The sequence below is a fragment of the Myxocyprinus asiaticus genome, chromosome 29 (genome assembly GCF_019703515.2).
Source record: "Myxocyprinus asiaticus isolate MX2 ecotype Aquarium Trade chromosome 29, UBuf_Myxa_2, whole genome shotgun sequence".
NCBI lineage: Eukaryota > Metazoa > Chordata > Actinopteri > Cypriniformes > Catostomidae > Myxocyprinus > Myxocyprinus asiaticus.
This window is the reverse complement of record NC_059372.1, coordinates 32,969,479-32,994,603: the sequence shown is the minus strand read 5'-3', so window position 1 is coordinate 32,994,603 and position 25,125 is coordinate 32,969,479. Positions and strand designations below refer to the sequence as shown.

At 36.4% G+C, this 25,125-nt stretch overlaps 1 protein-coding gene across 5 annotated transcripts in view; it reads right to left on the bottom strand.

Moving 5' to 3' along the window:
- The window catches only part of chl1a (cell adhesion molecule L1-like a), a 118,774-nt gene that overhangs the window by 79,802 nt on the left and 13,847 nt on the right, over positions 1-25,125 (bottom strand). For 4 of the 5 annotated variants that reach the window (XM_051662867.1, XM_051662869.1, XM_051662870.1 and 1 more), the window contains exon 1: positions 4,546-4,651. The exons of the other annotated variant lie outside the window; for it this stretch is intronic. The gene's annotated coding sequence lies outside the window, so the exon portion shown is untranslated. Of the gene's footprint in view, positions 1-4,545; positions 4,652-25,125 lie in introns of those variants that run through there. 5 annotated transcript variants of the gene reach the window in all.

Sequence of the window (25,125 nt, the reverse complement as noted above, 5' to 3'; positions counted from 1 at the left end):
AGGATCATCAGAGACTCCAGCCACCCGAGCCATGGGCTGTTCTCACTACTACCATCAGGTATCGCAGCATCAGGACCCGCACCAGCCAACTCCATGATAGCTTCTTCCCCCAAGCAATCAGACTTCTGAACTCTTGATCTCCCACGATCAAAATACATCAGCACTGCACTTTATTACCCTTACTCTTAGATCTCACACCGGACTGTCATAAATTATATTATTATTATATTATATTCTCAATTAACAACACACTGGCAGCTTACTATCAACCGACAGCCTGAATGTCAATACAGTACAATACTGTACATTCTATATATACTATATATACTTTTTTATTTTTATTGAATAATGTGTATCTATATAGTGCGTATTGTATACTGTACAGTGTATGTTATTATTTGTATACTGTTGAGTGTAATTATGTGTATATCAGATGTTTAAATTGTGTTGTGTTAATTTGATGTTATTGTAAATTGGTACATGTCTCATCATTGTCACGACTGCTATGTTGATCGGAACTGCACCCAAGAATTTCACACACCATTGCATCTTGTGTATATGGCTGTGTGACAATAAAGTGATTTGATCTGATTTGATTTGATTGATTTGAATTATATTTTTTTATGTATTTAACTATGTTAAACTGCATAATTATGGAAAATTGTGCAATTGTGTCTTGCTAACTGCTAATGACATGTTAGCTAAGAATAGCAAGGTCATTAACTCACACAAAAGGCTGAAACATCCTTTGGTGTGACACCACCTCATCTGTCACACCAGAGGAAAAACATGTCACACAAGAGAACAAGGTCTATTAAAGAAGCATTTTAAATAATTAAATAAAATTTAACTAATTTTTATTCTTTTTTTTTTTTTTTTTTTTTTTTTTTTTTTACCATTTTCAGTGTTTTAATTGCAATAATTAAACTACTTTCTGCTGTTTTTACAGAACATTTGTACTGTTATAGTGATGATATGATGTATGATGATACTGCTATTCAGTGTCATGAAAATAAATAGTTATAAAAGTTAATTAACAGAGGTTCGGGAGTAGCATGCCAATTTTAATCTGACAAATCACAGCCCGTGAGCAGGAGTATATAAGCTGCAGCTTACCTGCTTCCCATGACAGATTTTCTTGGCATCCCGCCTCCTCCCCATCTCCACCTTTTTTCAAATATTCACTATTCAACTAAGGGTATGTTTACATGACAACGATATACTAAAAACGGGAAAGTTTTTCCTTTGCGTTTTTGAAAAGTTTCGCGTACAGACAACAACATTGTCGAAACAATCCCCGTTCACACGGATCCGCGAAAACGACTAAAAATGCTGTATTATGCATGCCAGGCCAGTAGTTGGTGATGTCACTTTGTAAAGAAACACTACGCGCCTGCGCACATAAGCATTCTTCCACAGAGCGGTGAATAAAAACAATGAAGATGGTGATCGCTGGTCGTAGTAGTGATGCAGTAAATCTACAATTTGCTGGAGAAGTGTCAATAAACTCAAAATATTGAGCAGCACAAACACAGTCCTATAGTCCGCCATTGTAGTTTTGAATGTCTTGCACGTTGTTTTGAAGTACTTGCGCACATGCCTATAGACTGAAAACGTAATACGTGTGCGAATGATGTCATCGTTTTCACAAATTCGTGTTTTTGTATGTTTCCACGGAGACAGTAACGGCATTATTTTCAAAAACGTGCACTTTGAAACCCATTTTCAAAAGTTTGCGTTTTCAGGCCACAAAATGACGTTGTCGTGTAAATGAACAGCCAAAACACATAAAAAGTTTTCCATTTTTAGTTGAAAACGTTGTTGTGTAAACAGTCCCCAAGTAAGTAAAGTCCGGGGGGTGATTGGTGTAATCAGGACTCAAGTCAAGTCTCGAGCTCCGAGCCCTCCAATATCGGACAGCAGGCCAAATATGCTTTACTCTATTGAAGATTACATTTACATGCAAACTACTGAAGTATAAAATGTGGTCCTTCATTTTTGGATACTTTCATTTTTGGACAGAAGGAATTGAGGAAGAAAAATGATTGGGAGAGAGAGAACACGAAAGTATAGAGAGAAAATTAACAGGGATCTACACAGAAGGGAGGAGATCCTAAGAGAACGATGAAGAAAGTAAATAGTTTAAATGTTGCTTTGAAAAATGCAACAATTATATTTAAAAATTTCAATCACCTTTCATTCAGTTAAATAAAAATGCTTGAATGTAATACATCTTATTTCTCTTTAATCCAACAAATACCATTTCTGTCCTTTAGAGTGACATAATGTCCTATGGTGTGACACACATAAAAGAACCAAAAATGTATTTTTTAACTCAAAATATGTTTAAAAAAAACTGTTGAATATTGCATTAAGGTAGATATAATCATCACTCATCTTAAACTGGTATAATTTTCAACATTTTTGAAAGGATGACAGCAAATTTTGACTTGCATTTAATGAAAATGTCCAACAAGTTCAACAGGTAATGGGGGGAAGGTGTTATTCATAATTTCATAATAAATAAAAAACTCCATATGAAAATAAGCGTCTAACAATGAAAATAAATCTCTCTCATGCTCTTTGTATATTAACTAACTTTTTTTTTCTTCATTTTTGTTATGTCACACCATAGGACACGTTTACAGTGAAGTTCAGTGAAAATGTTCAAAAAACAGTGAAAGAATTGACAAAGTTAGTGACCCCTTATATTTTCTTAAATATCAGACTTTACACAATATAAATGGATGTTTTTTTTTTATTTGTTTTTTTTAAATTGTGCTTTAAAAAAAAAATTGTTTTTTACTGCAATTACCCATATATATATATATATATATATATATATATATATATATATATATATATATATATATATATATATATATATACTGGGAGACTCGACTGTTTTATTGTCAAAAAGGTATTGTGACAAGAAGTTTGTTAGATTTAACATGATAAAACAATAACTATGTTGTTCAAATTGATGACAAAGCAAGAATTTGGACACTTTCTGGTAATCAAAAGTAAGTGGAACATGTCCATATTTATTCTGATAAACTTGCTTGAGCACCTGTGTGAACTTGATGGGAACTGGCTTCATATATCCACTTAAACTTACCCTGGTAAAAATGACTAAGAAAATAGAAATTAGTTCCAAGAAAAGGTCTAGCATCATTTGTTTGCAGATGTCACTTGGTTTGATATTTGGTTATCTAACGTAATGACAATCATATATTTTTTAGTGTGGCTTAAATGTTCAAATACCTTTCTGGACCACTGTGTTTATACACACAGAAGGAAAAAAAAAATCCTAATTAATAAGTAGAACTTTGAGGTATTGTTCATTAAATATTTAGCTAATCGGTCTGTTACAAATTCTGCATGCAGCTCCAAAGACTTGCTGAAAAGGTATATGTTGAACGTGTGTGTGTGTGTGTGTGTGTGGGTTTAGGTTACAAACTGGTAATTACAAGGGTCTTATGCTATAAATGTGGTTTATGAGGACATTTCTAGTGTCCCCATAATGCAAATCACTTAAAAAAACATACTAAATGATGTTATATTGAAAATGTAAAAATGCAGAAAGTTTTTTTGTGAGGGTTAGGTTTAGGGGTAGGGGTAGAGGATAGAATCTATAGTTCATACAGTATAAAAATCATTATGTCTATGGAGAGTCCTCATAAGGATAGCCGCACCAATATGTGTGTGTGTACGTGTGTGTGTGTGTGTGTGTGTGTGTGTGTGTGTGTGTGTGTGTGTGTGTGTGTGATTTGCATTTTAAAACATGCAACTGGTTTTTTAGGTTTACATCCTACATTGTTTTCACATTTGTATAATCACTATGTACATGTCTGCTGTCAAAATTTCAAAGAAATATTGTCATTTATGCAAACTTGCCCTGTTATTGTACAGTTAATTTACTTGTTTTCTTTGAAAGGGGAAAATCATACTACAGAAGACTACAAGACTATATTGCAGGCAGACATTTTTTTGAACCTGCCTATAGGAAAGAGTAACATTTCTGTAATAATATTTCTGTAATATTTAAACATTTCTCTTAGACTACATGAAAAGCAACTGGAGAAGTTTTTTGACACGTCTTCTATTTCTCAGATTTTTCTCTTGAGAAAATCACTAGTAATCTCTCATGTGTCTCCTCTGGAGTTTCAGATAACATCTCAACAATGTCAACAATGTGCTCAGAATTTCCAAAATATCAAAGACTGACATCAAAATCTGAAATTCCAATATGAATCAAACATTTCATTTTAAATTCTTGCTTGACCAAATAATCTGAGGTATGCCCTCCACATTCATTTTACAGCTCTTTACTCTTACTGTATGTGATCAACTGCCTCATTTGTTTCTATTTTCTAATTTTAAAGAATTTTTGGAGAAATATCTGAGACAGAGATACTTCAGTGAAACATAATTAAGAACTCTATTAAGTATCTTATATAAAAAAGCAACCTCTAAGCAATACAAATTTCCTTGGCTTAATCCACAAGAATCCCAAACAAACTGCACAAGCTATTAGACACTTACCATTGGATATTGTCTTCCTCTCGTGTTCCTCTCACCTGCACCACCGCAGTGGGACCAAACAAGCATGAACTCAACCAGTAGCTGGAATACAAACACTCAGGCACCTTGTGACAGAATACTGACAACTCACAGAAAGCAATAACCAGTAATACCAGAAGTAGGGAGGTGACTTGAGGGCTAAGCAAACAAAGATGCATGTCACACTAACGTAAAGCATGCAGCTAACTATCGTGTTTGTAGAAAGGCCATTTTAAAAGCATGCCAATAATTTACAAACAGCTGTGGCTGGTTATATAATCAAATCATAATTAAGAAAACAAAAGTTTTATTCATTTATTTTTACTCAGGCTAAACTGTATACAAAAGTAGTTCATATAACTTTACTTCATGTAATCAATCACATAATTAGAATTATTGGCAATGTTTTTTTGACAATGCAGTGATAATTAGTTACATTTTGGAGAACGCTGTATTTGGAGACTCTTCAGGGCATTCTGATACCATTCAATCGATGTATATGGATGGATGGATGGATGGATGATGGATGGATGGATGGACATACCTACATATGGATGGATGTGTTAATAAGCAATTAATGTGGATGGATGGATGGATGGATGGATGTGTTAATATGCAATTAATATGGATGGATGGATGGATGGATGGATGGATGGATGGATGTGTTAATATGCAATTAATATGGATGGATGGATGGATGGATGGATGGATGGATGGATGTGTTAATATGCAATTAATATGGATGGATGGATGGATGGATGGATGTGTTAACATACAATTACTCTGGATGGATGGATGGATTCATGGATGTGTTAGTACGCAATAAATGTGGATAGATGGATATGTTAATATGCAATTAATGTGGATGGATGGATGGATGGATGTGTGTGTGTGTAAATAAGCAGTTCATATTTATTGATGGATGTGTTAATATACAGTTAATGTGGATGATGGAGGGATGGATGGATGTGTTAATATGCAATTAATCTGGAATGATGGATGGATGTTCTGTTCAAAGCGATAACAGACATGAGACATGAGTTATTCAGAAACATCAAATCTGGCGTGAGGATGTGAAATCTGACTCATTAAAAGAAGTTTTTCTTCTTCACTTGATAGGTTTTGGAAGGCTCTACTCTCTGTATACACAAACCAAGACTGTGATTGAGGCATAAAAAAAATGTATCTGAATTACAAAGCCAGAACAATATCTCATAACCTTCTGATTTGTTTTTCATGATATTGTCACGATGTCATGAAAAGCACAGGTGGTACACTAAGAATCCCATTCAAACTGTAGAAATGGCCAGGATTGACAGAGTTACAAAGAAGCTGTTCCAATGCTCCCCAATCAGAAATGATATGCCTTAACTGCTGCAGGTAAGATTAGGCATATTACAGCACAAACAGAATTTGATGGTACCTTTGCACTCAAAACACCCCATTCTGAGATTATGGAACTAAAAGATCATCAGAAAAAATCTGGATGCTTTGGTTGACTGTGTTCTGCCCCAACGTGCAGAACATTTCATTGTTGATTTATCCCAGACATTTTTCAGTGTTCATTGTCTTCAAAACATGTTATGACAGAAACCCTCAGCAGATAAACAGGATACCACATACCACAACATGCCAATCAAAAACATTCAAGACTAAAGAGTTAAAACCAAATGCCTCTAAGAGAAATATAGAACTGTTAACTGGAGAGTTCCACAAACAGGGTGCAGAAATAGGGACTGAAACTCTTAAAAATGAAGTAATGTTTTCGTTTTCAATAAAAGCTCAGTGAAAGGAGGTGCTTTACTTTCAGAAAATGTTGACTGTCAACATCTGGAGGTCAAGATAAATTTGATGGTAACACTTTACAATAAGGTTCCATTTGTTAACATTAGTTAACATGAACTAACAATGAAAAATAATTTTACAGCATTTAGTCATCTTGGTTAATGTTCATTTAAACAATTAGTAACACATTTATAAAATCAAAAGTTGTATATATTAACATTAGTTAATGTACTATCAACTCACATTAACTAACAATGAACAATTGTATTTTTTTAACAAACATTAAAAAAGATGAATAAGTGCTGTACAAAAATGTATCATTAATTGTTAGTTCATGATACCTAATGCATTATCTAATGTTAATTAATCGAACCTTATTGTATAGTGTTACCAATTTTATCAAGTTTTATTTTCAACTCTGTTACCAAGATTTGGGGACATAAAATCTGCATGCAGTTTAAGACCCTGATTTGATTTTTCTGTTATATTCTAGAAATAAACAATAAACTTTCAAATTAAATGGACAATTTTTTTTTTTTTTTATGTAAATACAAAACTACCTGAATGGGCTGCAAATTTAGACTAATTTTTTTTATTTATTTTTTATAATAACAATAATTTTTTTTTAGTTATCACTCATTAGGGCCATACACGTTTTGGCATTATTAATAAAATTATAATTCCATAAATTAAAGATATTTGTAAATATTTGTTTGATCCTTTTTTTCCTTCCAATATCTTGAGGAATAGGGTTGAATCTATGATCTTGACAAATACATTCATCACTACAATTTAATTAAACATTGAGAAAATGGAATGAATTTATTTACTTGAGGCATCCAGACATTAGATGCATTTAAAACTAGCTACTATTCATGACAGGTTAATTTTAATGTGACATATACACAGTGCTGGGTAGTAACGGATTACATGTAATCTGGATTATGTAATCAAATTACAAAAATCAAGTACTTGTAATTGGATTAAATTACATTTTAAAATACTCATAATCAGACTACAGTTACTTTTTCATGGATTACATGATTACATTTTATAAGGCAATGTCAGTAAATTGTTAATAAATTACTGATCACCATAATCATAGAAGAATATTTCAGCTCTGTTGGTCCATCCAATGCAAGTGAATGGTGACCAAAACTTTGAAGCTCCAAAAAGCACATAAATGAAGCATAAAAGTAATCCCTACGAGTCCAGTGATTTAATATATGTCTTCTGAAGTGATATAATCGGTTTTGGTTGAAAACTGACCAAAATATAATTAGAATAACATAACAATTAAAATAACAATTAGATTGCTTCAGAAGCTGAAATATTATTTTTTAAAACATTTGGTTTGTTTAGCAGAAGAAAGAAAGTTATACACATCTGGGGCAAAGGTGGGTAGAGTAGCCAAAAACTGTACTCAAGTAAAAGTACAATTACTTAAAAAAATATATAAATAAAAATTACTCAAGTAGAAGTACTAACATAAACAATTACTTGAGCAAGAGTAAGAAAGTATACAATTAAAAGAGTACTCAAGCAGTGAGTAACTCATTACTTTCTCAAATGACATAATAGACATTAACTCCCCTATATTCCATTACATAACACACATTTAACATGTATTATATAATTATTATTATTATTAATGGAAATTCTGTCATTATTCACCAACATGATGTTCCAAACCCGTATGACTTTCTTTCATCCATGCAACACAATGAGGAGATATTAGACAGAATGTTTGCCTGAGTCACTATTTACTTTCAGTGAATGTTTTTTTTTTTTCTCCATATTTTGAAAGTAAATACTGACCGAGACTGTCAGTCTCTAACATTCTGTCAAACATTTTTTGTGTTCAACAGAATACAAAAGGTCACATGGATTTGGAACAACATGAGGGTAGAGAAATTATGACAGAATATTAAATTAAGGCTGAGCTATCACTTTAAAAGGGATAGTTCACCCAAAAATAAAAATTCTCTCATCAATTACTCACCCTCATGCCATCCCAGATATGTATGACTTCCTTTCTTCTGCAGAACACAAATAAAGATTTTTAGAGGAATATTTTAGCTCTGTAGGCCAAAATGTTGATGCTCCAAAAAGCACATAAAGGCAGCATACAAGTAATCCATAAGACTCCAGTGGTTTAATCCATATCTTCAGAAGTGATTTGATAGGTGTGGGTGAGAAACAGATCAATATTTGTCATTTTTTGCTGAATCACCAAAAACACAAGAAGAATGTGATCTGTTTCCCTGTTTCTCAACCACACCTATCACATCGCTTCTGAAGATACTGATTTAACCACTGGAGTCATATGGATTACTTTTATGCTGATTTATGTGATTTTGTTTAGCTTTAAAATGTTGGCACCCATTCACTTGCATTGTATGGACCAAAAGAGCTGAAAACTTCTTATGAAAATCTTCATTTGGTTCAGCAGATGAAAGAAAGTCATACACATTTGGGGTGGCATGAGGGTGAGTAAATGATGAGAGAATTTTCATTTTTGGGTGAACTATCCCTTTAAGGGCTCTTGTCAAATCTGTCAATAAGAAGAGAGGTTTGGAAACACTTCTAGTAATTATTACAGTGAAAATTTGAAAAAGTCCCACAAGGACATTATATATAATGCTGAAATATAAACCAAAGCAAGATCATGCTTTATTAATGCCTAGTTTAGCTATTTCATAGCTTTTAAAGTCCTGTGTGTATTCTTATTTAAGGATATTTACAGTTTTCAGTGTCAAAAGAATTTAGATTATTAGTTCTGTACAGCAGTACCGCTGCTCTCTAAATGCAGAGTATGCAGCCTAGTGCATAGGGCACCAACCCCGGTCCCAGAACACTCACTGTGTCTGAAACTGCCCCCTATCCACTATATAGTGCACTATATCGAGTGTCGGCCATTTTGTAGGATTGTCTGAATTCTGAGTGAGCCACTCGTTCCCTACTTTTGTTCACTCGTTCTTACCCACAATGCAGTCTAATTTCAATAGTACATTTGATTTACACTCGACAACGGTTAATTGCCCACAATCTAAAACAGGGAAGACGTACCAGCTGGGAGTTTACTGCTTTCATCACTCCTGCAATGTTTTATTTCATGCTGAAAATATTGAATTACTTTTTGACAAATCATTTCTTGATTAAAATAACATAATAACATATAGAGAGGCAAAACATACAGATACATTTTAAAATGTACTCTTTATTTGATAAAATCTGTTTACTCTTTATATTAACATACAGTATATATTAAAAATGACAAACAAAATTAAGATTTATTGTATTAATATATTATTTAATAAGATTAACAAGTAAGGCCCAAGTATTTTAAAATTTCATATGTGATGTTGTTTCTGTGACAGCCCCAGAGCTCCGACACTCGGTGTATACGCATCCGAATTCACTCACTCATTTCGTTCACTCACTGCTGAGATGAAGTGCACTAACTGCCATTCACTATATAGGAAATAGTGAATGAGTGAACGATTTAAGACACAGCCACTCTCTTTGCCATACGATCGTCTCGTGCTCGCACATCTCTCAATGCTGTCTGTTCACGCTCCAGTTGTCAATCACCCGAACGACAGAGCAAAAGGCATTTACACTTAACTTGGATGTTTACATGGATTTATACAGTTAATCTGGCCAAAGTAGCTGCAATAGTTTCCAGTAAATGCGTAAATACTTCTCATGCCATGCGGGACGCGGGACAAAGCGCACTGATATACTGCTGCACTGATTTAAAAATGTACACTTAAAAACTGATGTCATAAGAGCCCAGTTACAGAATAACCCTGAAAATGACCATCACCATGTCATATAAAAGCCTGCGTTAGCATTAGAGCCAAAAGTTGAAGCTGAGATTTTAATCTTGAAATATCAGCTTGTCTTGGTGTTAAATGAAGGCACTGCATGATGAAACTATTCTTTTTTTCACTGTGGGGAGCAAAGAAAGTGTTTCACTTTGAAGTGTTTGATGCTGCAGCATTGATGACTTTGTGAGTCATTGGTGACAGTCTGTGACAGCAGCGCGCAGAGCTGTGTGAACTTCTGCTCTCGTAAAAGTCCCATTCAATAATCTCTCAATAAATGACACATTAACTCAAATGAAACCCAGTAATGTAACGACAGGAACGCCACCCATTGTAAAGAAGTAAAAGTAAAAAAATTTCATTCGAAATTTACTTGAGTGAGAGTAAAAAGTACCCACTTTTAAACCTACTCTAAAAGTAATTTTTTTTTTCTAAAAGTTACTCAAGTAAATGTAATGGAGTAAACTATCCACCTGTGATCTGGGATGGCATGAGGGTGAGTAAATGATGAGAGAATTTTCATTTTTGGGTGAACTATCCCTTTAATGTTCGTAATGTTGCTATTGTTTTATGCACTTATAATGAACTTTCAGTGTTTTTAATTATAAACTTTGGTCATGCACTGCCATTGCTGTTAGATTTAATGTTTATTGTATTATTCATGTAATGTTTAATGCACTTTTTAAAAATGTCATGAGGAGCACTTTTTGTAAGGCTCTTTATGTTTATAATAAAAAATGGAATACATTTTCTTTCTCTTTGTACTTTTATGTTAAAATGATACAAGGTTATCCTACTCAAATGGATGTGACATCAAATAAAATAGAATTAGGTTTTAAGTAATCCAAAAGTAATCAGATTATATTTCCCCAAAAATGTAATCTATGATATTACATTATTGATTGCATTTTTTATCATGTAATTTGTAATCAGTACCTGATTACAATTCACAAGTAATTCGCCCAGCACTGCACATAGATTATACTTTATCTTACACATTTAAAAGGCCACTACTCAAACACACACATACACACACACACAAAAAAAACCTAGGGATTTCGGCTCCTAAGATGTTTTAACGTAACGGGACATCAGAGCGCCTACTGTACAGAGAATGATCAAGTTAGTATATAAAATAAATTACATTTGGAGGCGCTATAACAACATTTTATTGCTGATTAATTACTATACAACCGTAATGTTTACGAACTTCTTTACTAAAACACAACAAAACCTAAAAACAAAACCTTCAAGACCTTAAGAATTATTGCTACATTTCTTTGTTTTTGCCAAGTGTGTTTAGATGCCCATTAACCAATGGCCACTAGGACCGATCTATGGCAGGGCCTTGTTAGCCACTGTAAGCTTGTACACTAATGACTGTCTAAGTGAGGAATTACTCCATGCGACGGCATGGGAACTCCTTGAAAAAGTGTTTGGTTCCAGCCACATTAGCATTTTGGAGATGCATGAATGAATGTGTTTGTTCTAGTCCATGTGGTTCACTGAAAGAGCCCATTAACAGCAGTTCTAGAACTGGACAGCGGTGTGTCAGGTCACACTGAAAGGCAAGAGAGAAACAGGGAGGGATAGAGAGAAAGAACAAGAGAATTGGAGACAGAATAGAAAGTAATATAGTGCGCGTGAGCATGACAGATGCTGATGAAGGTATAAAGTTAAAATAAATAGTCAAAGGATTAGTTCATCCAAAACTAAAATAGTATGTTTTAAAACATAAATAAAAAACGAATATATATATATGCCAAAAATATATATTGTAAAATAAAATAAAGAATATTAAAGCTTTGTGTGAAGAACACACTGAAATTTTTGTTCATTTAAAATGAAATGTAAATAATATAATATATATAATATAACAACTATTATATATATATATCACATTTTAAAAATTTATATAATGAATATATATATATATGGATTTAAACTACAAAATAAAACACACACACACACACACACACACACACACACACACACACACACACACATATATATATATATATATATATATATATATATATATATATATATATTCATTAAATAAAATATTTAAAATATTAAAATATTTTATATTTTTTAATTCAACTTTTAAATTAATTAAAATGTTTGTTTGTTCTTCACACAAAGCTATCATGTGACTTCAGAAGACTTGGAATGAAGCAACAGTAAGTCAGACTGACCACTTTCATGATACTTTTAGTGTGCATTTGTATCCCTAATTTGAAGCTTTAAAATTTGATTTCCCATCCATTGTAATTGCATGAAAAAAGGGGCCAGTATATTCTTCAAATATTTTCCTTTGTCTACATTTCCTATATCATTGGAATGTTCCTTTCAATTTATCACAGAAACTTGCCTTTGAATAACACAGTTCAGTGGTAATTTAGCATGGACAATAGAAAAATATGTTACACATCAGAACTTCAAAAGCTATTTTTTTTTTTTTTACATTTGTCTCACAATATGCCTTGAATGTGCGCGTGTGTTAGCGTGTATCTGTATGCATTGTGTATGCAAGGGTGTGTGTCTGCGTGTGCTTGCGTGCATGAGAGTGTGTGGGAGAGAGAGAGTGGTGAGTAATCAGAAATCCCTGAGGCTTTACAGCAGTGTTATCATTTTTGCCACATTTAATAGCTTGTAGAGCAAAACACCCAACCTGGCAACCGTATCCCAAAACAACATACACACTTCACCTAAAGAGGACACTTAGGACTTTGCATAAAGGAATACTCAATTATTTTCTAATGCTGTCCCCATTAGTGCTGCACTCTGCTGTGCTTCAAAAGGCAAAATTGATATACACTGACAACCTTTATTTTGAAGGTTAAATGAAGATTCTAAATTAAATGGAAATGGAAATCAAATTGAACCCAAATGGAAATCAAATTCTACTACTAAACAATTTAAATAAATAAAAAAATTATAACTAAGAGTTGTCGTCATTTACTCCCCCTCATGTTGTCCCAAACCTGTAAGACTTCCTTTCTTAAAGAGATGTTAGGCAGAATGACATCCTCAGTCAACATTCACTTTTATTGCATCTTTTTTTTTTTTTTTTTTTGCCATACATACAATGCAAGTGAATGGTGACTGAGGCTGTCATTCTGCCTAACATCTCCTTTTGTGTTCCTTGGATGGAACTGGTTACATAATTTACCTTTTTATGTGAACTATCCATTTAATATTTTAATTAGAGCCTAAACATTGAAAAGACCCAACTGCAGCCTTAAGTCTAAATCTGCCTTCAGGATACATTCATTTTAACAACTTAAAGGTCTTTTAAGGAAGTTGTTTTAATCTTTTCTGCATTGTGTGGATAGCTGTTATATTTGGTATTCTAAGAATTGCAAGGTGTTCTAACAATTGACAAGTGATGAAAGCTTTTTCTTCCATGTAAATCTGAGTTTTTGTCCTAACCAGCCGAGATCGCAACAAGCGAGCACTTTCCCGTTCTCAAATATACTGCATGCATGTACTTAACTGTGTATAAAGCAGATAGTTTCGGCTCTAAAATCTGATGAGCCATAGATGAGCCCTGTTCAAACCCATTGTAAAATAGCAACCACACATATACACTCCTATGCCCCTGTGAACCCCACCGCAGTTTAATTCTATATTAATGTGGCAAGTTGCTGAGTTGTTTGGCAGCCTATCAGCCTACATTTAGGATAATGAACTATATTACTTGGCAGAAAATTTCAGATTCTGAAGAATTTTTTGTTCTACTTCATGTTACACCTATTAAAAAAAGGTGTAATTTTAGGTAGGGATGATAGGGACATGTCCCTTTCAACTTTCAGAAAATTGGAAATATCCAGACCAACATTTCGACAATTTTACCACACAGAAAATACTTTAACTTTATACTATGTTTTTATTTTCTATTAAATGTCCTTAGTATAATTATTAATGTATAAATTACTGTACTACCTCTTCTAAAGTGGCGCATAAATGCTGTTTTCTCAGCACTGTTCAGGATGCACCAATCACAGTCTTTTGTAAGATTTCAAAAATATATATATTTTCTGGAGATTACGTGGGTGGATTTTCAATAGTATTTTAAGTCCAATCCTTGAAATTAGTAGATTTAAACAAGCATACTTTTCGTGTACAAAATATTTTTTGGCCGGCAAGTGCCCTCTTGAGGAAGACACCTTAAAAATGTAACGATTGTGTCCGAGGTGCAGGATTTTAAGATGCTGCTATAACTCCCAATAAATGTTTTATTTTACAAGTGGAGAAGAGCATCGGGATTAGAAAATAATGTTTTGTCAATAAAATATGTAATTTGTAATAAAGAAAGTTGTAGGCAAAGCCTAAAGCCAACTTTGTTAAGGAGGCCTACTTTTTCAGATAAAAATGTATGTACTTATAAATAAACTATATGAGAAAAGATTATGTGGTAGTGAGGGGAGTTGGAAAGCAGAAAGTGGGAAAAATGTCAATGTTCGAATGCTCCATTCTCCCCTTAATTTTTGTGATGTCATTTTGCACATTTAAATTGTTAATTTAGCCTAACCTTTGTTTAGATTTCCATTTTTTTAATGCTGCAAATAAATGTTTTCTTTAAATTAAGTTGAAATAACACAGACTAATGGTGTACCAGCGATCAACAACATTGGAGCTTACAGTAGTTCTGTCTTTAAAAGTTTTAAAATCAATTTGTCTATGGAAAAAATTAATGGGATTTTTACTTCCACTTAATAAACATATTCACTCAAAAAAAAATGAACTTTCACTATCATGAGTTTTACTGAATCATCCCTTGTTCATATTACTCAACAAATGCATGTAACCAAGTAAGCTTAATAAAACATTTTTAAATGTTTGCGCAAAATGCTCAGTATAATTTCTCATCAAAATAAAGTGTTTGTCATCATTGTTATAATCACATTTTAACTTTTTAAAAATATCAAAATTCAACATTCTATCAATTAATATTATATCATGAAATTGTATATATAATGATGATTTGAGCTGTTTGAGTTTTTTTTTCTTTCTTTCTTTTTTTTATTTTTTATTTTTTATTTTTTTACAATTTATAAGTAATAACACTGAGTTTAAATTCATTTGTATACCAAGCGCTAAAATGGTACTGTCACTTTAAGAGTTCAACAAGTGCCTCAGTGTTCTGGTTGAGCAAATACTACAGTGAGAGAACTCTCTTGGTTTCTTTAGCACATCCATGCTGTGTGAGATGAAAATTCATACTTCTGTTTACCTTTTTATCTGACTGTAAAGAACAAGAAGGATATTAAAAGACACGTTATTCAATGAAAGTGAAGTCTGTGGATCTCGTAATGGACACACATTACTCGTAAGAAATGTTCTGTTTTAATCTCAAGCACTTTTCAACAAAACAAGGCCATTTTTCAGGTATTCCAGTACTTTCTAAAAGCTAAATTCAAGCACTTTAAGCACTTTGTGGACCTCGTGTGAACCCTGTAAACAGTGTAGAAAAAAAAGGGTCATTTCGATATATCGTCCCATCCCTGTTCACCACACAAAACACATTGTGATTGGCATAAACAATGTTTTTCTCCTCGTTGCAAGTGAACCTGTATTTAATGCAGTCTTGGTCGTATTCTAGCTTAGCAGACTTATTCTTAGGCATTATTTTAGACAGATTAATATGATATTCAAATACTTTTGTGTGATTAACTTAATTTATTTTAACAAAACTAGGTGTAAACTTGTAGCTATGGATGCATGTACTTATCAAAGAATGTGGCCTGTCGTCCTGAATGAAAGTGAATACAGGTGTTAAGGGGCTGTGAGTGGCAAATACTTCAGCAGGTGCCTTAAAACTGTGGAGATTAGATTGAGAAGTGGGACCCCACGAGAGGGGGCTCATTTGCATATTAATCTTGTTCAGCTAGAAAAGGAACAGATCTTGAGAATAGACTAAAATAATGAAAACATTAATAAAAGGAACAAAAAATGAAGGTAGTAACAAATCTATGCATCATTTGGCTCCTTTCACACGCTGGAACAACTATGCCAATTGTTCTCAACTGGCTTTGCTTCAGGACCAAGATTGTACATTGGATATCAAGTAGCGACCCAATACAGTACCAATATGTTTTACAAAAGTAAATAAAAATTTCCTTAAAATCACACATTGAAATGTACGACTGCATAGGCCCAACTATATGCAAAATTATTGAGTGTTTGGTTTCTAAATGCAATTCACCACACAACACACATTGTGATTGGCATAAACCATGTTTTCTCCTCATTGCAAGAGTACCTTATTTAATGCAGTCTTGGTCGTATTCTATCTTAGTAGGCTTGTTTGATTTTTGATGGCAAAGGCATGTCACGCAACCTGTGCATGATGGCATTTGTATAATTTGGCTAGCTTCTACCAAGTGCGTGCTGTGCTGCAACCCTATCAAAACAGACCTGGGACCCACCAGTTGAAACCTCTGATCTATCCCGTGTGAAGCTTTCTTGATCTAATATAAACCATGTCATGCCTAATATAACATGCACTGACATGTTAAAACCTTCTTTATACTTCCTTGTTTTGTGATGAGTTGATCTTTTGTTATTCCCATTTAGCATTATGAAAGATAACCAGCATTTGAGCCCACAGTCTTTCATTTGAAACAGAATGTGGCTGGTATATTATTGTCATCGTTCCCTCAATGGAATACAGTTAGTCATAGCGCAAGAAATCATGCCAAAAAGAGTGGAGGAGAGGACTTTTGGTTAAGTCTCTTGCTTCTCAATTTTTATTTCCTGAGAAAAGACCCAAGTAATCTCACAAGTGTCTCCTACATGTGTCTCCTCTGTGCTCCTCTGTAAGATTTCAACATAAACTCAAGCATTTGAGTCCAATTCTTCCAAGACCAAATTATCTGAGCTATGCTATTCACAAAATGTCATAGCTCTATGCTCTTTTTTGGGTGAATCTCTTAGAGCTATAAAAGAGCAATACAATTTTGCTCTCGATTGGCACTGGGACAAATGGAAAACTTAGTTACTTAATTTTCCACTGTCAGAGGAACATTGTCTATCTGGGTAGGTGGGTGGTTGGGGAAGGGGTGTTATTTTGAGACTGTGATGTGTGGCCTCGGAGGGAAGTGACAGTGAAGAGGTTATTCTATATTGGGACACACAGTGAGAGCTCTGTTGAATCATGTGAGACAAGCTGAATTGGACTGAAGTATATTACAAGTGCCAGCAAACCATGTTCATGCGCACTGGGAGGAATGTGGGCATTGTGCCTGTCAATTGGAAAGATGTTTTCCAAGTGGGCAGCACAGAGAGGACAGGATGGTGTTAGTGGGTGTCTATTGTATGTGCGGGTGTGTATTTATGTTTGCGTGTGTGTTTCAAGACTGAGCAACCCAGATCCCGCTTGTCCTCTCACTCAATGGGTGGCATCATTATAGAATATTGTTTCTTCTCCTCAGACGTGCCATGGAAAGCCGCGGTAACCATGTGAGGCAGTAATTATATTAGCTATGGCCAGCAGGAGGAGTCACGACCCCCATTTCCATCTTCTCATTTTTGTGCTAGAAAACCAGTGTAGCACTTATACCAAGGAGTTGTTTTATAGCAAAAATTACTGTTGGTACACAAAGTGAATTATACAATACATCACACTGATCTAGGAGGATAGAGTTAGCTGAGAAAGAAAGAAAAAGTTCTGTGGTTTCTAGGGCTGGGCTATATATCAAATATTTACAATATATTTTCAATGATTTTGCTGGCGATATGAAATTAAAAAGAATTGTGAATATTGCGATGATTTTAATGTGCTATTTATCAGGAAATTCAATTTTGTAAAGACCATGTAATTAGGCAAGTTTTGCGTGCCTTCCTTGTCTTGTGACTAGTGGTCGACCGATATATCGTCGAGGCCGATAAATCGGCTTGAAGGAGAGAGAAGACCAGATCTTAGATTCCCCCCAAAAAGGAGAAAAGGACAGCAAGCTTTGGATAACATGGAGAGCTGAATATTTGTATAGACGGAAATAAGATCGCCAAAAATGGTTAAAAATTAGGAAAAAAATTTAAATAAAATTTGGGCCCTACCCAATGCGCACCAGGGGGTAGAAATGCTCAGGAAAGACCGGGCCGATGCTACTTGCAGAGGCAGCCTCACACAAGGATCTGCCTGGGGGACAGAAAGGAGGAGAGGAAGGTGATAGATGAGAGAAAAAGAGAAAGAGTTCCCTAGAACCCGGTAAAACACTCAAAGAATATGTATCCTGCGGGAGTGTGTTAGGTCGGAAATGAGGTCCAGACCCGAGGTCCCCCGAGTTGCTAGGATGTTGGGCCTTGACAGAAATGAATGAAGAGGCCCAAACCATCAAGACAAGAGGGGCTCATCGGGTTACCGGTCCTGTGGGCCAGTGCTGGAAAAGTGGTTAGTTTTGAGGCACAGCTGTGTTTGAGGGCCGACTCCGGACCCAATTCATTCGATCAGGAGGGCCCACAATGCAATTCGAGTGGGTGAGCCCAAGATAAAAATAGAACGTGGTAGCTCACAAGTTTCGAAAAAAAAACCCTCACTGTGATTCAAACTGGGCCCCCCGCTGCCTTTGATCGGAAGAGCCCATGCTGCTATTCGAACAGGAGGGCCCATGAGTTGAATGAACATGAAGCTCATGCTGTGATTTGAATGGGAGGGCTCACACTGCGATTCGAAAAGGGGGGGCAAGACTGTTTTCGAACGTGAGAGCCCTAGCCACGATTCGAACAGGAGAGTCCATGATGATGCATGGGTGCTCACACAGCATTCAAATGGGAGGGCCCTCACTCCAATTTGAGAGAAACATAGTACGCACCAGGGGTTCAAAATGCTGTGTGACTGATTTATTGGGAAGAGACAATATGTTTGGGAGCTTGTTTAATTTGTGCCAGGTCTGTTCTGATATAAGAGTTTAAGGCATCGGAGGACCACCTTCCGAGAGCTTTAATTTGGAGATCAGGTAAGCCTTTTTGGGGGGCTGTTGTTGCAGCTCCTGTGTGGAACGAAGGAAGGGAGAAGAGATTGGGCGGTATACCTGATTTAAGCAGGATGCATTTGAGGTGTTTTTGAAACCAGTGTCTCAAGACTGGCTTGTGGTCATCATCAACGAATAGTGGGTCTGCGGGGGAATGAATTTGGGTTTCTCTGTAGGCTAAGTACTGACTGAGGGCTTGGTAGGGTTGAATGGGGGTTTGTAGATTAAAGATGGAGATGGAATGGCCACATTTAATTTGATCTGTTTTGCTTTATTTAATATGATAGAATCTGATGGTGTCATCATTTAGAATTTAGACGTCTGAAAAAGTGGGGTGAATACTAGGATCAAATTTGGAATTTATGGAGATATCTGAGCTTCTGAGAAAACCAAAGAAGGAGAGAATGAACATAGTGTACAGTGTTCTAGATGTGTTGTGTGAATGACAGCCTGAACGGATAGTGGTTAGGAATCTTTGTAATAGGTCTAGGGTCAGAGGTTGCCTCGAATCAGCTCTGGTGGGCTGGATTTTTTGGATTCCTTTAGTGAGGAGAGAAATTTGGGGGTTGTTTGGTGAGGGGCATTGTTGGCCATGGATTAGTTTGTAGAAGAAGTGTATGCCGCTTAGGTATACTTTGATTGTTCCAGATTGCAAATGCTTTGAAATATGGAGGTGGGTAGAGAATGAGATAGAGATGAGTGAAAAATCGGGGAAGGGAATGCTGTTACTTAGATGGAAAAGCTTGAAGCTGTTCCAAGCTGTCCAGTAAGTTTGGAGTGTTCTTGGGGAGATTGCTTGAATTATGAGGTCATGAGATGTGGAGGTGTCTGAGTGGATGGTTTACTCGAAGATCAGTTCCAAAAAGGGAGGCACTTGAGTTGGATTCTTGTCTGCTTCAGGGGCCAATGTCCTGAATTTCTGGAAGAGAAAACGAGAGAGGCAGTCAGCAATTAAGTTTTTACGACCTGGGATGTGTTGTGCTTTGATGAATAATTGGTCACAGGCAGAGATCCAAATGAGACGTCTTAATAGTAGCATGATTTTCAGGGAATGTGAACAGCCTTTATTGATACATTGGATTGTTCCTTGATTGTCACAGTGGACAAATATGCTTTTAGATTTCCATTCCTTTCCCCACAGATGAGCTGCTGCTACAATAGGGTATAGTCGAATAAAGTGGTGGAAACGTCTGATTGGGGAAGACCAGATAATTCCTGGGGCCAGGTGGAAGCGAACCAGTGGTTTTGAAAGTACCCTCCAAAACCTACGGTAGGGGCAGCATCAGTGAATAACTGCAGGTTGCTGGGGTGGAAAGGAGGTCTTCGTAGAAGGAGAGTCCATTCCATTGTTTGAGAAATTAGAGCCATAACTGTAAATCGGCATGGCAGGCTGAGTTTAAATGTACTTTGTCATTTAGAGCTGGAGTAGATGAGGCTAGGGTGAGGTGGTGTGAGATGAAAGGGCAACCTTGGGGCACTATATGCATATCAAAGTTGAGATGACCGAGCAGTGAGAGCAAGTTGCGTTTAGTGCATTGAGGGGAATCCAGGAGGCTGGAAATGATTATAATGATTCTATTGATTTTTTCCTGGGGAGAGAGGCTTGGAATTTGATCGAGTCGAGACTGATTCCCAAGAATTCGATGGTAGTGGAAGGGCCTGATGTTTTCTCGGGGGAGATGTGGACTCTGAGTTCCGAGAACACATTTACGACAGTGGAGAGATGGGATGCTGGTGGGGAGTTGTTTGGGGAAACAGTGAGAAAGTAATTGAGCAGATGGATAAGGAGGGGAATTGCATAGTTATTTGACATGATCCAGCAGAGGGCTTCGGAGAGCATATCAAATATTTTGAGGCCGAAGGTTAGTTGGATGGCAAAGTAGTATTTGTCTTGCCAGCGAAAGGTGCCAGAAGTTGGGGTGGATTGGCATAACTTTAAAAGCAGAGGTGATGTCGACTTTAGCAAGCCAGGTCCCTTGGCCAGCAATTTTAATCATTTTAATAGCTTGGTCTACGTCGTGATATTGAAGGGAGTACTCGTCAATTGGAATTCGAATTTTGATGCTTGGGTAGAGATTTTCATGGGGTCCTGAAAGGTCAATGATAATACACTTTTTCCTGAGAATTTCCTTGTAGCAATCCCAAAGGGACTGATGTGGAAGTGTTTAAAGTGGGGAGAGTCAAAGGGGCCATTCATTAAATTTTGATCTAGTTCCTTTTTTAGGATAGTGTCGACGACCTCTAGTTCTGCCAACACTGACTGTAAATTATTGCAGAATATGCTGGTATCTGGTAGGCTTTCTAGGCCTGGGTCAAAGCCTTGGCTTAGACCTGAAAGGAGAACGTTTGTGAAATCTTTGTTTGGGTGGTTTTTTAGTTCTTTAGCCAAGAGAGAGACATTGATAGGAGGGGAGAGGTACTTTTTTAGATCTTTATTATTTCTTGCAGAGGATTTGTACGCTGGGCAAATAGGGCGGGCATGGGCACCACCGCAGTAATAACAGATGTGGAGAAAGCAACAGTGTTGTCTAGGGCAACCAAACTCATTGAAGTTGTTGTATACTTGCCTCCCTGAATTGAAAGTAATTATTCTATTGTTTGTGTTTGTATTTGGGATTTGTGAGTTCCTTGGCTGCGGGACATATGAGGTTGATTTGACGGTTTCTGGAGTTGATTTAGGTTCTGGAATGTGAGGACTGATTAGAAGGCAAGAGGAGGATTGGTGATCCGAAGACCTACAGATGGCACAAGAGACATTGCGACAGCCAAGAAAAACTCTATTGTAGAGTTCCATGTCTAGGGCGCCCCACTATGGACAGTGGTTCCAATGGGCAAGAGTTTGTGGTATGTATAGAAATGGCAGCCTCCGAAGGAAAGAGAGAGTTCAGCAATTATAGTTAGGTAGTCGTTTAGTTCCTTGCATCTATTTGGGAAAGTGGAGCAGATACTATCTGAATATCTTCCAAAGGATAGGGAGAATTCAGCTAGGGTAAGTATGCAGTTTGGGTTGGGATTGGAATTTTTTTTAGAATTACAGAGAATGCCCCGCAGTCAAGGGAGCAAGATGATTCACAGTTAGAAACTGAGCAGGGAAGAGAATCCAAATCTATATCAGCACCTGATCAAATCTGCAATTGGAGATGGCTGGAGATTGGTGGTGGTTCCATGGTGAGTGCCTGTGATGAAGTTGCAGTGGGAGTTGTGGTACAGATGGTGTAAGCTGGGGACCGAACTGGAACTGGAAGACAAAAACTGACCTGAGGAGCAGCCAGAGCAGTTGCCGCTTGCAGAGGCAGCCTCACGTTAGGGTCCGCTCTGCAGATAGAATAATTAGGAAAGAGAGACAGGTTGGAATGAGTTAAATCCAGGACTGTTACCGCTTGCGGAGGCAGCCTCATGCTGGGAACTGGACCAGGAATAGGCAGATTAGGAAAGGAGAAAAGAGGGTTGAATGAATTAGAAAGTCGAGGTGCAGCTGGATTATGCGTAGTTAAAGGCGGGACACTGGGAGAAATCCAAGGGGGAGGGGGGGCAAGGGTATTAGACTGAAAGAGAGCTGAGGTTTGTTGTGCTGGAGGTAATGAAGAGGTACCTGACGTTTCTGAATTTTGAGTTCTGAATTTCTGACTGGAGATAAAACTCGTCATCTGAGGTGAAGAGTTCAAACTCATCTGGGTCGGCCATGGTAGTTTGCCAGAAGCGATGAGCACTGGGAGAGAGGTGAGCTCTGCTTATATATGTTTTTGCATAATTGATTTATAGGATCAGATTAGTAGGCTCCTCCCAAACCTTTGTTTATAACTCCATTTTGTTTTTTGAGGGTGCTGAGAATCACCTGCTTGCATGTGAATTGACTGAGACATGTAAACAACCAGTCTCAGTTAGTTTTGTTGTTAAGTGCCATCGTGTTCCTACAACAATATACCGGTGTGCAACACAGTGTCACTTAAACGGTCCACATATCAGAGCCGCGGCAGACGTGTTTGAGCTCATAATGTTAAAGTGCTCACCTGTTTCATTCTCCCTCTCTCTGCTCAACAGTTCCCTGAAACTTTTAACTGTCTTGTCTAATGATAAAAAGGCAAATATCAATAAATCTAATATCATATATACTGTCTGCAAATATGTGCATATCTCGTTTAAACGGATGTAATAAACCAACCTCACAATACTTGAGTAAATCCAGAGTCCTGTGGAACACTCATAAATCTTCATCTGAAGCACGTCTCTCCTCAACAGTTCCCTGTAACTTTTCTAATGATAAAAGGCAAATATAAATAAAATTCTATTATATACCATCTGCAAATATGCAGATATCTCATTTAAAAAGATGTAATTTCACGAACCTCACGAAAATCCAGCGTTTTCTTCCCGTTGAGCGCTCATCTAATATTTTCCTCTGAAGCGCGTATTCCATCAGCCAGAATCAAAACTTCAGGATCAGGATCAAAAGTTCCTCTGGTACACAAATCATGATGGTCAGCCCGTGACAATCCAAGCAGGCGATTCAGGCCGTTTAAACTGTCAGGGGTTTGCTGCTCGTGCTGGATCCGCACGAGCGCTTCACGTGTGCTATGAGTAAATGTCTTATTCACTATGCTTGCATGCATGTATGTGCAATTGGTTTGATTCGGTATTTTTTAAGTAAATGCGATTACTAATGTGGACATGCCACCCATGGTTGCTGGACTACTGTGTGTACTGTTATTTCCTTCTTACTAATATATTAACAATTTCTTCATGTGCAAATAAATTACTAAAATTTGATGACTAAACAGAAATCAGAAGAAACTGCTATCTACTATATGATTTAAAATACATGATTATTTTTTAGATTCTTATTTACAAAGTTAAAGTTTAGTGTGAAATTGAGTAAATATAGTGCTAAATAAGAATTTATTCATTTTTTTAGCAATTTTATGTTTATGTTATTTACTATATTAAATTGTGTGATATATTGGCATTGTATCGGCTTATCGGCCACCTTGCTCTCTGGATATCGGCATCTGCATCGGCCATTAAAAAACCCATATCGGTCGATCACTACTTGTGACTAGCGAATATGAGAAACAGAAAAATATAATCTCTAATTTAAACTCCAGTGTTAAAAATGCTATTATAGTTGGTCAATTCGATTCATCCATCAGTTCATCTCTCTCTCTCTCTCTCTCTCTCTCTCTCTCTCTCACACACTCACTCAAGGGAAGTCCAAAAATGTGAATCGGTTCCTTCAGACGGTTCATGTAAATGAACCGGTTAAAATAAATGATTCACCAGTCCACTTGTATGTAGCATTGGGAATTCCAAATCATTCCGTTCATATGGATGGTTTTAATGAACCAGATCAAATTAACTATTCACAGATTCACTTGAGCCCATATGCCCCAGCATAGTAGTCACTGCATCTTCTTTTGTGAAGCCAGATATTTAGAAATTTGCCTCATCTGAACATAAAACCTTTTTGCCACCTAGCATCAGAATACTTCATGGTCAGATGAGACAAAAATGGATCTTTCTGGACTGAACCCCAAGCGCAATATTTGGAGAAAACTAAACACAAAACACCTACTGTGAAGCATGGTGGTGGCAACATTATGTTGTGGGGGTGTTTCTTTTCAGCGGGGACTGGGCATTTGCTCAGGATTGAAGGGAAAATGGATGCTGTCATGTACACCCAAATTCTTGAATAAAATCTGTACCCCTCTGCTCAACAACTGAAGATGGGCAGGTGGTTCACATTTCAGTATGATAATGACCCTTAACACATCACCAAAAAAACAACGTCACAGTCCTTGAGTGACCAAGTCAGAGCCCTGAACTAAATCCAATAGAAAACCTGTGGAGATAGCAGTCCATCGCTGCTCACCCCACAATTTGATTGAACCTAAACAATTCTGCAAGGAAGAATGGGCAAATATTCCAGAATCTAGGTGCGTGAAGCTAGTAAAACATATCCAAACAGACTAATG